The following is a 12,237-nucleotide window of genomic DNA, read 5'->3' on the forward strand; positions in this document are numbered from 1 at the left end:
TCTACATCATGAAAGCTTAGAGATTGATGGGGATGCCTACCCGTGTTCAGATAGAAAGGTGGGTAACCGGTGGACATATTTTTTGCATTGTTATGAGCAAACTCTGCTGCCCACAAGTAATCCGGCCAATCACCTTCTTGGTCTAACATACACAACCTTAGGTACTGCTCTAGTTCCTGATTGGTTCGCTCGGTTTGGCCATCGGTTTCTGGGTGGTAGCTGGTGGTATACCTAGTATCAATACCCAACTTTTGTGTAAAGGCTCTCCAGAAGTGGGATAAAAATTGGGAACCTCTGTCTGATATCAACACCTTAGGGATACCATGGGCCCGAACTATGTTCTGACTAAAAGCCAGTGCCAAGGTTGCTGATGTGGGAACCCCTTTTAGGGGTATGAAGTGAGCCATCTTAGTAAATGCGTCTACACACACCAAAATTGTGTCATACCCTTTACTGGATGGTAAATCAACTATGAGATCTAAAGTTATTGTGTGCCATGGGTGAGGGGGGGTTGGCAAGGGGTGAAGTAACCCCTTAGGCGCATGCCGCTCCGACTTTCCCCTAGCGCAAGTCTCACAAGTGGTTACATACTGTCTCACATCTTTTGTGATGCCGGGCCACCAAAAACGCCGTCTCACCAAGTCTTCAGTTTTTGCAATGCCCTTATGCCCAGCCAATATGTCATCATGACTTTCCTTCAAAGCTTTCTGCTGCATTTCGCGGGTTGGCAGGTAAAGTGCTCCATGATGATATGGTAAACCTCCTCGTATCTCTCGCTCAGGATCTTCTGCGACCCAACTCTCCATTTATACCATAGTCATTGATACCTGATCTTGTTCTTCTGGCGACTCACTCAAAACTGCCCCAATTATCTTTTCTGCTGGTAGGATGGTCTGTACCTTGACTTCTTCTGAAAACTCTCCTGTTCCTCTTCGGGACAAGGCATCGGCCTGACCATTTTGTGAACCAGGACGGTAGGTAATGACAAAATCATAATCCGCGAAGTATAAGGACCAACGTAATTGTCTGGGGGTTAAAGTTCTGGCTGACTTCAGAAATTTTAGATTTTGATGGTCAGTATAAACGGTCACAACATGTCTTGCCCCCATCAGGTAATGCCTCCATTCCTTGAACGCATCCTTGATAGCTAACAGCTCTTTCTCAGTAATTGTGTAGTTGGCTTCCGCTGCTGTTAATTTCCTAGAACGATAAGCTACTGGATGCTTTTGTGTCTTTGCGACAACACACCTCCCAATGCCCAATTGGAGGCATCAGTTTCCACAAAAAATGGCTCTGATGGATCTGGATGAAGTAATATTGGTGCCGTGGTGAAGTCTTTTTTTAGCTGATTAAATGATTCTTCTGCTTCCGAGGTCCATTCAAAATGAACTCCCTTCTTGAGTAATCTAGTCATTGGAATCAATTTCTGAGAAAAGTTTGGAATGAATCTCCTATAAAAATTCGCAAATCCAATGAAGCTCTGCACATCCTTTACATTTTTAGGAGACTCCCATTCCAACACTGCCTTAATCTTGTTCTCATCCATGGTCACTCCACTTGTTGCTAGCACAAACCCCAAAAACTCCACCGAGTAAACACTGAAGGCGCATTTCTCCAATTTGACAAACAAACTGTTTTCCCGTAGTTTCTGCAAGATCTTCTACACGTGCTCTGTGTGTTCTTCTACGGAGTTCGAGTAGATTAGAATGTCATCAATGTACACGATGGCGTTTCGATCAATGAATTCTTTTAACACATCATTTATGAAATGCTGGAAGGCAGCTGGGGCGTTACACAAACCATAGGGCATTACTTGATATTCAAAAAACCCGTGCTTGGTTCTGAATGCTGTTTTCCATTCATCTCCTTCACGAATTCAGACTAGATGATACGCCCCTCGTAAGTCTAGTTTGGTGTAGATCTTAGCTTCCTTCACCTGGTCCAACAGCACAGAGATTAATGGCAATGGATATCGATTCTTAATAGTTATCCGATTTATTGCCCTGTAGTCTATACACGTTCTCAATTCTCCATTCTTCTTCGGGATAAAAAAAAGTGGAGAAGAGACTGGAGATTGTGATGGTCTTACAAATCCATTTTCTAAATACTTCTGTAAATATTTCTTCAAGTGTTCATCTTCCCGCTCAGTCAAAGCATAAATTCTGCTGCAAGGGAGATTGCTTCCTGGCTCTAGTTCAATTTTACAATCATAGCCCCTATGTGGGGGTAGCTTCTCAGCCCCTGCTTCACTGAAAACCTTCTCGTATTCGATGTATTCCTCAGGCAGTTCAATGGTGTTTATCACACAGAGTGCGGATTCTTTTTCACTCAAATGAAAGGCCGGCGTCTTTTCTTGATCTAGTTGAGGGTCTTGATAACAGTTTTCTTGACAGTATTTAGAGTTTAGAGTTACTGTACGCGCAGCCCAATTGATGGTAGGGTTGTGCTAAGTGAGCCATGGTAGCCTCAGAATCAATTGGAACTGTGGAGCATCAATTAAATAAATTGTAAACTTTCTCGATGACCTTCCTCAGATTCCAATTCCACTGGTTCCGTATGACTCACTATGGGCCCTGACGAAAGATTAGTTCCATCGACCGCTCTGACTGCCTCGCTTTTTTCCTTCATGATTGCTTTTAATCCAATCTTCTCTGCAAATTTTAAATCACAAAAGTTGCCTGTCGCCCCCGAATCAATCATGACCGTCACTTGCTTTAAGGTTCTTCCTCGGTACCTTAACGTCATCATCATTACCATATGTGGGGCCGCCGACTGCAAGGTGTTTGCCAAGGTATGTTTGGTTGGAACTGTTTCTGAATTAGCAACCACCAGTCCAACTCCACTTACTGGTGGTGCAAAGCGTTTTCCGACGTCTTCAGTTTTGGCCTCTTAGGACAATCCCGGACAAAATGACCAGAAGCGCCGCAATAAAGACACTGCTTGTTTGCCCTCCGTTTTTCCTTCTCCTCTTTAGAGAGCGGACCTCGGATGGTTCCTATTTGCATTGGTTCACTCCCACGAGTTGAATCATTATCCTTACTGCCTTCTGTTCTCACACGATCAAATCTGGCCACACTGGGGCAATAATCTCGTTTTCCCTCTCCTCTTCTCTCACTCTGGCGAAAATCGATTTCTAAGACTAGGTCTATTAATGCCGAAATCTCTGCAGGCCTGTTTGGTACTTGTGCTAATGCATCCTTTAATTCGTCTCTCAACCCACGGTAGAACACTGCTGCTCTTCTGTTCTCCGGCCAATCTGTCTCCACCACCAATTTGTTGAACTGAGCTAAATATGCCACCAAATCTCGATTGCCTTGTTTTATTTCCAATAATTTGTTATCTGTTGCCTGGGAGACTCTTCTTCTGTCAAAGATTCGGAGGAATTCTTTTTTAAATTCATCTAAATCATACAAGATCGGAGCATTGCTGGTCACCAAGGGCATAGACCATGACGCTGCGTCTCCACTTAAATAAGACAGGATAAAGGCCATACGAGACTGCGCATCGGGGAAAAGTGCTGGACGACACATAAAGTGTAACGTACATTGTGTCAAAAACACCTGCGCCTTTTGGGGGTCTCCACTGAAACGCTCAGGGGGCGCCAGAGGTATTACAGGGGACAGGGAGTGTATGACTTGTGTAGTGAGCTTTGGTTGGGAGTCTGGTGCATCTCTGGAACTCTCTTCTGGATATGAGAAAATCTAGGACCAGACGCTATACTATTCATCTTTAATGTTAAATCTGTAGTTTCTTTCTTCAACTCCCTATTCTCTTCTCTCACTAAACCCAACTCCCTCTGGATACCTTCCAGGATATCTCCTAACCTTTTTAGGTCTAATCCTTCCGCCATTCTGCTCAGGTGCGAACAATTACGTGGGCACTTCACTCTGTCAGGAAAGCCTTATTCTTCACGCTCAGGAGCCGAATGTCGAAAGTTCCCAATGCCACTCCCAGCCTTCCCAGTGCTCAACGCCCTTAGTATGCGATGACACCGAGGAACTCTGGAGGGGGAAAGGGGAATTGGACAGAGAAGAGACAGTCACTTTTCAACCTTCTTGGTTCTTCGGTTATTCGCCCATCTATTTTCTTGAGGGACAGGATAGGTGTTGTCTTCTCTAAAAAAGAAAAGGATTGTTATACTCTTGGTACCTCTTTTCTCTTTTTGTCTTTATGTGTGTACTATGAATTCTCCCTCAGAGTACCTAACCTATCCTTTTGTGACCAATGCTCCTCTTCTTTCTTTTGGTTGCTATCTTGTAGTCTCTTAGTAGTCGCTGCAACTAAATATGGAACATTGTTACTGTAATTCTGACTTCCCCCACTACCTTTCTAAGCTCTTGTATTCTTCTTCTAGGGGAGGTGGGGCTCCTTACCCTCTAGACCCTGGTTGCGATCTTCAACTGGATTCTGTTTAGGTAAGTTCATTCGTTGCTCAGTATGTCTACCTACATCAGTATCTCTGGTGCTCCTATCTCTCTCTTGTATTTCTGTGAGGTAATCTTCCTTCCTCGTATCTACTGTGAGAGTCTCGCCACTCTAGCCACTCAATGCTAACCTCGTAACTCTCTTTCAACCGGGAACACTCCTGGTCTACCCAGAACTCACTGCCCAAAATATACTTCTTAAGTTTTTAATTTTCTAGCGCTATTATTTCCCTGAGCCGGAGCTGAGCTTCTCTAGGATGTCTGACTTTTAAATATTCTGTAGCACGAGATGAAATACTGAAGGAAACTGGAACCAAAAACTCAATTGTATTTCTTTTCTTCAACAGCAAATAACGTGCTAAATAAATAGAACAGTCTTACTTGGAAACTTCTATTGCTCGATAACTTCTTCTCTCAGGATTCAGCTCTGAATCTCGCAAGTGCTTAGAACGCGACGAAAAATACCCTGACTAACTTCGCGACGCATCTCTGAAGCATGACCTAATCTCCTCAGGAACTTGGTGAAGTGCGCCGTTGTAACGGCTGCGCACCTGTAACATCGTGATTGTCAAGCGCTGCTAGAGCGCTAACCTGCTGTTCTGACGATCCTATCTCGGAAGCCATCTTGGGAATCGTTTGATCTCTGTATGAACTAAAAGGACAGCGCTTCTTCTTCAGGACATTATTTCGTAATATCCTAACCCTGACTGATGATTTCCTAAGTACTCGTGGTTTGATGGCCCTGACACACGGTTCACCATTCAAGATTAGTAGTGACGCAAATTGTGTAAGACACTATAATGGGTTAAGAAGACCACATGCTCCCAATCTGAGCAGCTCAAGTCAGCGTCATCTGCCTGCAGGCCTTTGCTGACCGCTGCCTCCGGCCTACACTGTGGAGGACCGGCGACAAATGGTGCCACTAACCGTCTTCAACACAAGCCGATCCCACATGTGGAACTGTGTCCTAAGTCCTGAATGGTAGTGACCCCAAGTCCATGGCAGCGACCACAGCAGCATACTCTCTCTGATTATTTAGGCCTATTTCCATGTGCAACGGCGGTGACAAGTGGTGCCAATAACGCTGTTCAACACAAGACGAACAATCCCACATGTGGAACTGTGTCCTGAGTCCTGAATGGCAGTGACCCCAAGTCCATGGAAGCAACCACCGCAGCATACTCCCTCTGATTAGTTAGGCATATTTCCATATGCAAGGGCGGCGACACGTGGTGCCAATAACTCTGTTCAACACAAGACGAACAATCCCACATGTGGAACTGTGTCGTGAGTCCTGAATGGCAGTGACCCCAAGTCCATGGCAGCGACCACAGCAGAATGCTCCCTCTGATTAGTTAGGCATATTTCCATATGCAACGGCGGTGACACGTGAAGCCAATAATTCTGTTCAACACAAGCCGACCCCACATGTGTAACTGTGTCCTGAGTCCTGAATAGCAGTCACCCCAAGACTGTGGCAGCAACCACAGCACCAGACTCCCTCTGATCAGTAAGGCATATTTCCATATGAAGGACAACAGCACGTGGTGCCACTAACCGTCTCCCAACACAAACCGATCCCACATGTGTAACTGTGTCCTGAGTCCTGAATGTCAGTGACCCGAACTTCGTACCAGCGACCACAGCACCACACTCCCTTCGATTAGTGAGGGGTATTTGCATATAAAAGGCCAGCGACACTTGGTGCCACTGAACCTCCACTACGCAGGCCGGTGGGGCCACCAACGTATGCATGTGGCTGTGGGCCCTTGATCACCACTACCTCTGGCCTACACTACAGTCAGCACATCACACAGTTCTGATAGAGTCCTGATTCCACATGAAACAGTCCAGTAGCCAAGACACATTGCTCCCAGTGCGGCCCGTCCACACCAAGCATCATCACAGGCTCATACAGTCTCAATACTTCTGGTGCCACTAACCCTCTTTAACACAAGCCGATCCCACATGTGTAATTGTGTCCTGAGTCCTGAATGGCAGTGACCCCAACTTTGTGGCAGCGACCACAGCACCAGACTCCCTTCAGTCTTATTTGTTGTTCTTTTCTTTAATTATTTTTTTTATATGTAAATCTATACATGACTAAGATTCTTCTTTGTCCAACCGCACAGGGACACTTCCGGGCCCAAGAAAGTTGTTGGGGGTATGATGGTAATGTGGGAAGAGGGTGCGTTACCTGCTGATGTGGGGAGAGACAGTGTCAAAGGGGTACCTGTCACAGAAAGAACTCCGATATGTTTTCACAAATGCCTCGGACAAATGCCAGCTGATGGACTGAATCACAAAATGGTTTTTCAATACTTATGTAGTGTGAGTTATAAGCAGTTCACACCCAGGTGCGCAGAGGTCCTGCTGCGCCCCATCCGCTTGCCTCACAGACGCAGTACTATGAGCCATCCGCGTTATTGTACCTATCCCTGCCCTGTTCCATCGTACGCCACGCCACTGCGATTACGTTCCGACGTTGGCCCCACATAGCTGTCTGTCGCAGGCGTACTCACTGTTGGTGTGCAGGTCAGTGGTCTAGTTCACAACATCTCACGGCCACTCCCTCAGGGCAGGTTTGCACACACCACACCCATTCGGCACATACGTCACAGGCCATGTGACCACGCAAATATAATAGATCGACAACTTCACATCCTTTGTTGCCGGTGCTGACTAGATGGCGGACGCTCCACGTGTCTCAACCATAAAGAGTCTTTGAAAAGTTGCACAGAAGGTTAGTCGCCCCCTGATCTGCATAACCATCAGGGGCCTACCACCCCCTTGGCGCGGACTTCAGATGCACAGGGTTAGTACCACCCAAACTTCATATGGCCATCACGGGTCTACAACCACATGCACACACTTGAGTTCCACAGGCTTAGCGGCCCCAAAAGCTTATGTGGTCTCCGCCATTGATGACTCAGTACTCAGTGACATGTGTGAGATCTGCCGGGACGTGGAGAAGATGATGTGGTCTCCGCCATTTATGACTCAGGACTCAGTGATATCTGTGAGATTTGCGGAGAAGCTGATGTTGTCTCAGGACATATCTGGGATGCTCGGAGTTTTGACGGGCACTTGGAGTGCCCACTGCTGCACACTCCGGTGGCACCAGGTAATTATTTGCTCATGGATGAGCAGAGGCGGCAGTGTCTCTCTCTCTATCTCTCTTCCTTCTTTTCCTTCTATCTCTCTAACTCTCTCTCTTCCTTCTCCCTTTCTCACTCCCTTTCTTTCCCTCTCTTTTTCTTTCTGGCTTTTTTTTCCTTGTCTGTTTCTCTGTGCCTCTCTCCTTTGATATGCCCATTACACACGTCCTTATTTTGTGCTTTCTTTTCCAGGCTCTGTAGTTGACATCCATGGTGCCCACAGGAGTGTTCCGCCTTCATGTTTTCTATTATTTTATACTGGTGATGTCTGCAGTTTACCCCAACTTCTGAATAGTGTCTTAGATTTATCTCAACTTTGCTTCCATTAAAGTGCTGAGAATGAAATGCAGACTAGCCGTTCCCATTCAAAAAGACAAGAGGTGCACCTTTGAGATTTATTCTAAATACTAAAATCCTGTATTGAATTGCCCTGAGGTAGTGGCTGCACTTACAGATTACACACAAAATCAATTAAAAACTCTAACTGTATTTATATTGATTGGGAATAGTGCATCAAGTGCTGGATCTTAACGAGATACACTGCTCAGTTCGTATATAGTTCTGCACACAAAATAAATCACATCACAACTTTCACACCAACTGCAATGCGAAACAAATTCCGGCGATAAGCCACATTAGCAGCAGGTATTTTACACCTCTTTTCTGCTGGTGTTAAGCAGGACGACTACCTGCACCAGGAAACGGAACACAGCCAAGAGCCACACCAGAACACGCGCAGATGCCATAGAATCAATGAGCTTGCTGCAGGGATACCCATGAGGGCCACAAGACTCATCGCAACAACTCCAGGAACGCCAACGCCTCCCAAACCCGCATCTGAGCAAGTGTGTCCCTGTGGTCATTGTCTTAGCATGATAGGCACGAGCCCTGCAACATCACTGTGTGCTGTCACCTCAGCATTGGCAGTGAGCCTGGACATCTAGCTATGCACGCATCCTCCTGCATGCACAACCGGTATGTTCTGATCCAGAGTACACAGGTCAGCACAGGGGTGGGCCTATCCCGCAAGCAGAACAGGGTGTCTCAGACATGTCCGTGTGCAGGAAGTGTGGTAAGTGTGTCTCTGTGTTCTGGTGTGGCCTGCCAAAAAGGCCGCAGCACTCGATGTTGTAAAGTGCCATGCACCACCTCCAAACGGCACTGTGATTGTGTAGTTTGAATGTAGCAGGACATATGCAAATAGGCATTACAATGGTGTGCCGTATGTGTGCACGAGATACAACAGCGTGCCATAGAAAAGTGTGGGGGCTCGTAGGAGGGAGAAGCAGCTGTTTGGCAATATAACACACATTGAACTCGCCCATGTGCCACGTGCTGGGCATCTCATCCATGATAACCACGGTCGCAGACATCCCACAACACCAACGAACGGCCTTTGTACACATCCTGTTTGAATGCAGCGTGGTTTTCACTTCTATGCTCTTTCAGTGGTGTGATGTTGGCGGGTTGTGTGACTTGTGCTCCTTGTTGGTGTGTTTCATTTTGGTCATTGTTTGTCTATACTTGTGCTGTACTTAAATGTGCATGTGTGCCATTCTGCCCTTTTCCCCCCGTCCCCCCACTCCCTGCTTCTTCCTCCTCCTGGTGCTGTTGTGTCTATAATTTTGTTGCACCACACATAAACACATGTAAAGAAAAAATTAGAATAGTTCCTTGATTCTTTTAGGTTTCAAAACTTCTCTCTATTGGTTTCTTTTTAATTTTCCATATAAACCGTTTTTTTAATATTCAACAATACATAGAAGTCAGAAGTGCAACGTATTCTATCAACACACTTTCTAGAACATTCTACAACATGTGCAGGTTAAAAGTTCATCAATTTTTTTAAACTTAACAATATTTTTTGCAACATTTTCTCGAACATTTAACGGCCTGTGCAGGTTAAAAGTTCACGATTTTCAAACAGTGCTTTCCAAATGCAAGTAGCAGCTGTGGTTCAGTTTAGCAAATTTTATGCTATGATATGTACTCCACGTTAAAACTGCTTTTTCTTAACCAATCACAAAGATGCTTTTCCACAAAATGAATGTGCACCCTACTGTTAAAAAAGAATGCTTTTCAACTCACAATCACGTATTGTTTTGTATGGCAAAAAAAAAGTACTTTCCCATCTTTAAACATATATCTTATTCTCTCAAGGAACTGCATGAGCTACAGGCATCTTTCCATATCTTCCAATCATACCTTCACAATGCTAGTGTGGATCGTAGGACATAGCTATATTTTCAAGTGCAAGAGGTATGCAGAACACAGACGTGTTGACTTAGACCTAGGTTTACAAAATGTGGACATTAAATGGTTTACACAGAGAAGATTAAAGTTGCACCAATTGCTACCTTTGGTTAAAACCTCTTTGCATCTTCCACACCCTGACCTCATGATTGTGCACTGTGGTGGAAATGACATAGGCACATTGACTGGAGTAGGTTTGGAAATGCTTATGAAGGACACCTTTGGACACCTCAGCTCATCACCATGTGACTCTGGGCAATAGCTCACTTAATAGCTCACATAATTTCAACGCCGGCCTCGAGGGCCTTCAGACCCATAGGGGTGAGTAGTTTGCACTTTACAAATACCGTATTGATTTGATACGCGCAAATTTACCTTTGCACTCCCTGTATAACACCCCCTAAGCACCATACACAAGTTACAATGTTCAAAACAAAAGTTCCTCTGAGTAGGTATAACTACATGCTGACACTACTTGACAGATGTGGCACAGCGGCCAGAGCACATGACTTCACAGCATATGACACATAGTTTGGACTCACGCTTTCATCCCCAACTCTGGCAGCACCTCAGCTTAGCACCATGAGACTCTAGACAATACCTCACATATTTTTTGAACCCCAGTAGGAGTCAGTAGTTCGTCCTAGTAGTTATAAACACATGCTGACACTACTTCCACAGGTGTGGTGCAGCAGCCAGGGCACATGACTTCACACCATAAGACACGCAGTTTAGGCTCATGCTTTCATCCCTGACTGCCGCAGCAGCTCACCTGAGCAGCATCAGACTACGCAATACCTCACTTAATTTCCGTACGCAGCACTTTCAGACTGGTAGGTATGAGTAGTTTGCTGCGCACCCCCTCTATAGCACACCCTAAACACCCCACAGAGGTTACAGTGCTCCTCCCTCCTCTTTCCCACATTTTGTGCCCTTTTTCCCCCATACTCGCTTCAACGGAATCAGAAAATGGCGGTCAACACTTCCTAGTTGCAAACGCTCGCAGAGCTCGCAGCCAATCAGCAGCAAGCTTGTGCCCGTAACGCCTCAGCCAATTAGACGGCAGAATTCACAAATATCGATATCTGTAAAGTTTAATATTTCTCAAAAACTACTAAACAGATTTACACCAAATAAACAAAAGCGTGCTTTCTAGACAAAGACCCTTCTCCCTGCCAAACTTGGGGTAATTCCGTTCACCCGTTCAAACTGTAGCCTTGTCTAAAGATTCCCATAGAAATTAACATTGAAAAAACATGTTTTAGGACCCCCCTTTTCTCGGTCCCCCTTGACGAATCACCCCCAAACTTTCAACATAGGAGCTGATCTCAACAAGGAATTAGTTTTGAAAAATTCATGAAGATTCATCAATTGGTGCTAAAGTTATTGCGAATAGAATGTTGACATTTTCCTATAGTAACTAGGTCCTAACTATAACTACCCACTGGTGACCACCAGTAGGTAATATATATATATTAGTGTTTACAATGAAAAGCTACAAAGTACAATCTGAGCAAGCCCACTATTATGATTTTCGTTATTTTTGAAATGGTATATAACAATGTTTTGTTACTCACCTAACCTCTGGATGGTGGTGGAATCCAGAGTCTTTTCTTTATTTTTATTATCTGGAGAAGAGCATTTAAACCTATGCATCAGAACCATGGTCATGTGACCAAGAGCTGGATAGCTCGAAATGCGTCTTTTTGTGCCCATGAATAAAGGATTATTTTGAAGTACTGGATTGGTGTGGCTCTTCGTCTTTATATTGGAAGACTTTCCGGTTTGATTTTCAAAGCGGTGGCGCCCGCTCAAAACAACGAGCCCCAGGCCGCTTGGAAGGGAGGAAATTTGCGCTGTAAAACATTTGTCTTGACTCGTGAGTCAAATTTTCTCCACCCGCCGGCAGCACGAGATTAACTCATCCGGAACATGAAGCTGACATCGAAATCACCGGTGGATGCAAAGGAAGGTGAGCGATCGTCGCGAGGGTGAGAGAGCTGCCAGGGCGCGTCAGAACAGACACGATCCAGTTCTGAGATGGTAGGCTGACCGTAGTGCATTGTGGGCAATGGAGTTCCTGAAGGGGCGGGAGGCCTCAGCAGAATTAATTTTCAAAAAAACAACAATAACAACAGGCGACAAAAGGGGTGAAAACGACACTAATGATGCGCAAATTACACATAGCCTGAAGCAAAAGGGAAATCTGCTTGAAAGGCTGTGAAAGAAAGAACTAAGTCCCTGGTGGGAAGCCACATCGGTTCAAAACTATTTAGAAGTTGATCGCATACCTAGAGGACTGCGCATCTTTATTGTGCCTACTTTGAACAAACCAAAACCAGAGGTACTCAAAGCGTGGCTAGATAATATAAACGCGTGCTCAAAAACGATGTTACAAGTTT

The sequence above is a fragment of the Triturus cristatus genome, chromosome 4_1 (assembly GCF_964204655.1).
Source record: "Triturus cristatus chromosome 4_1, aTriCri1.1, whole genome shotgun sequence".
Classification (NCBI taxonomy): domain Eukaryota; kingdom Metazoa; phylum Chordata; class Amphibia; order Caudata; family Salamandridae; genus Triturus; species Triturus cristatus.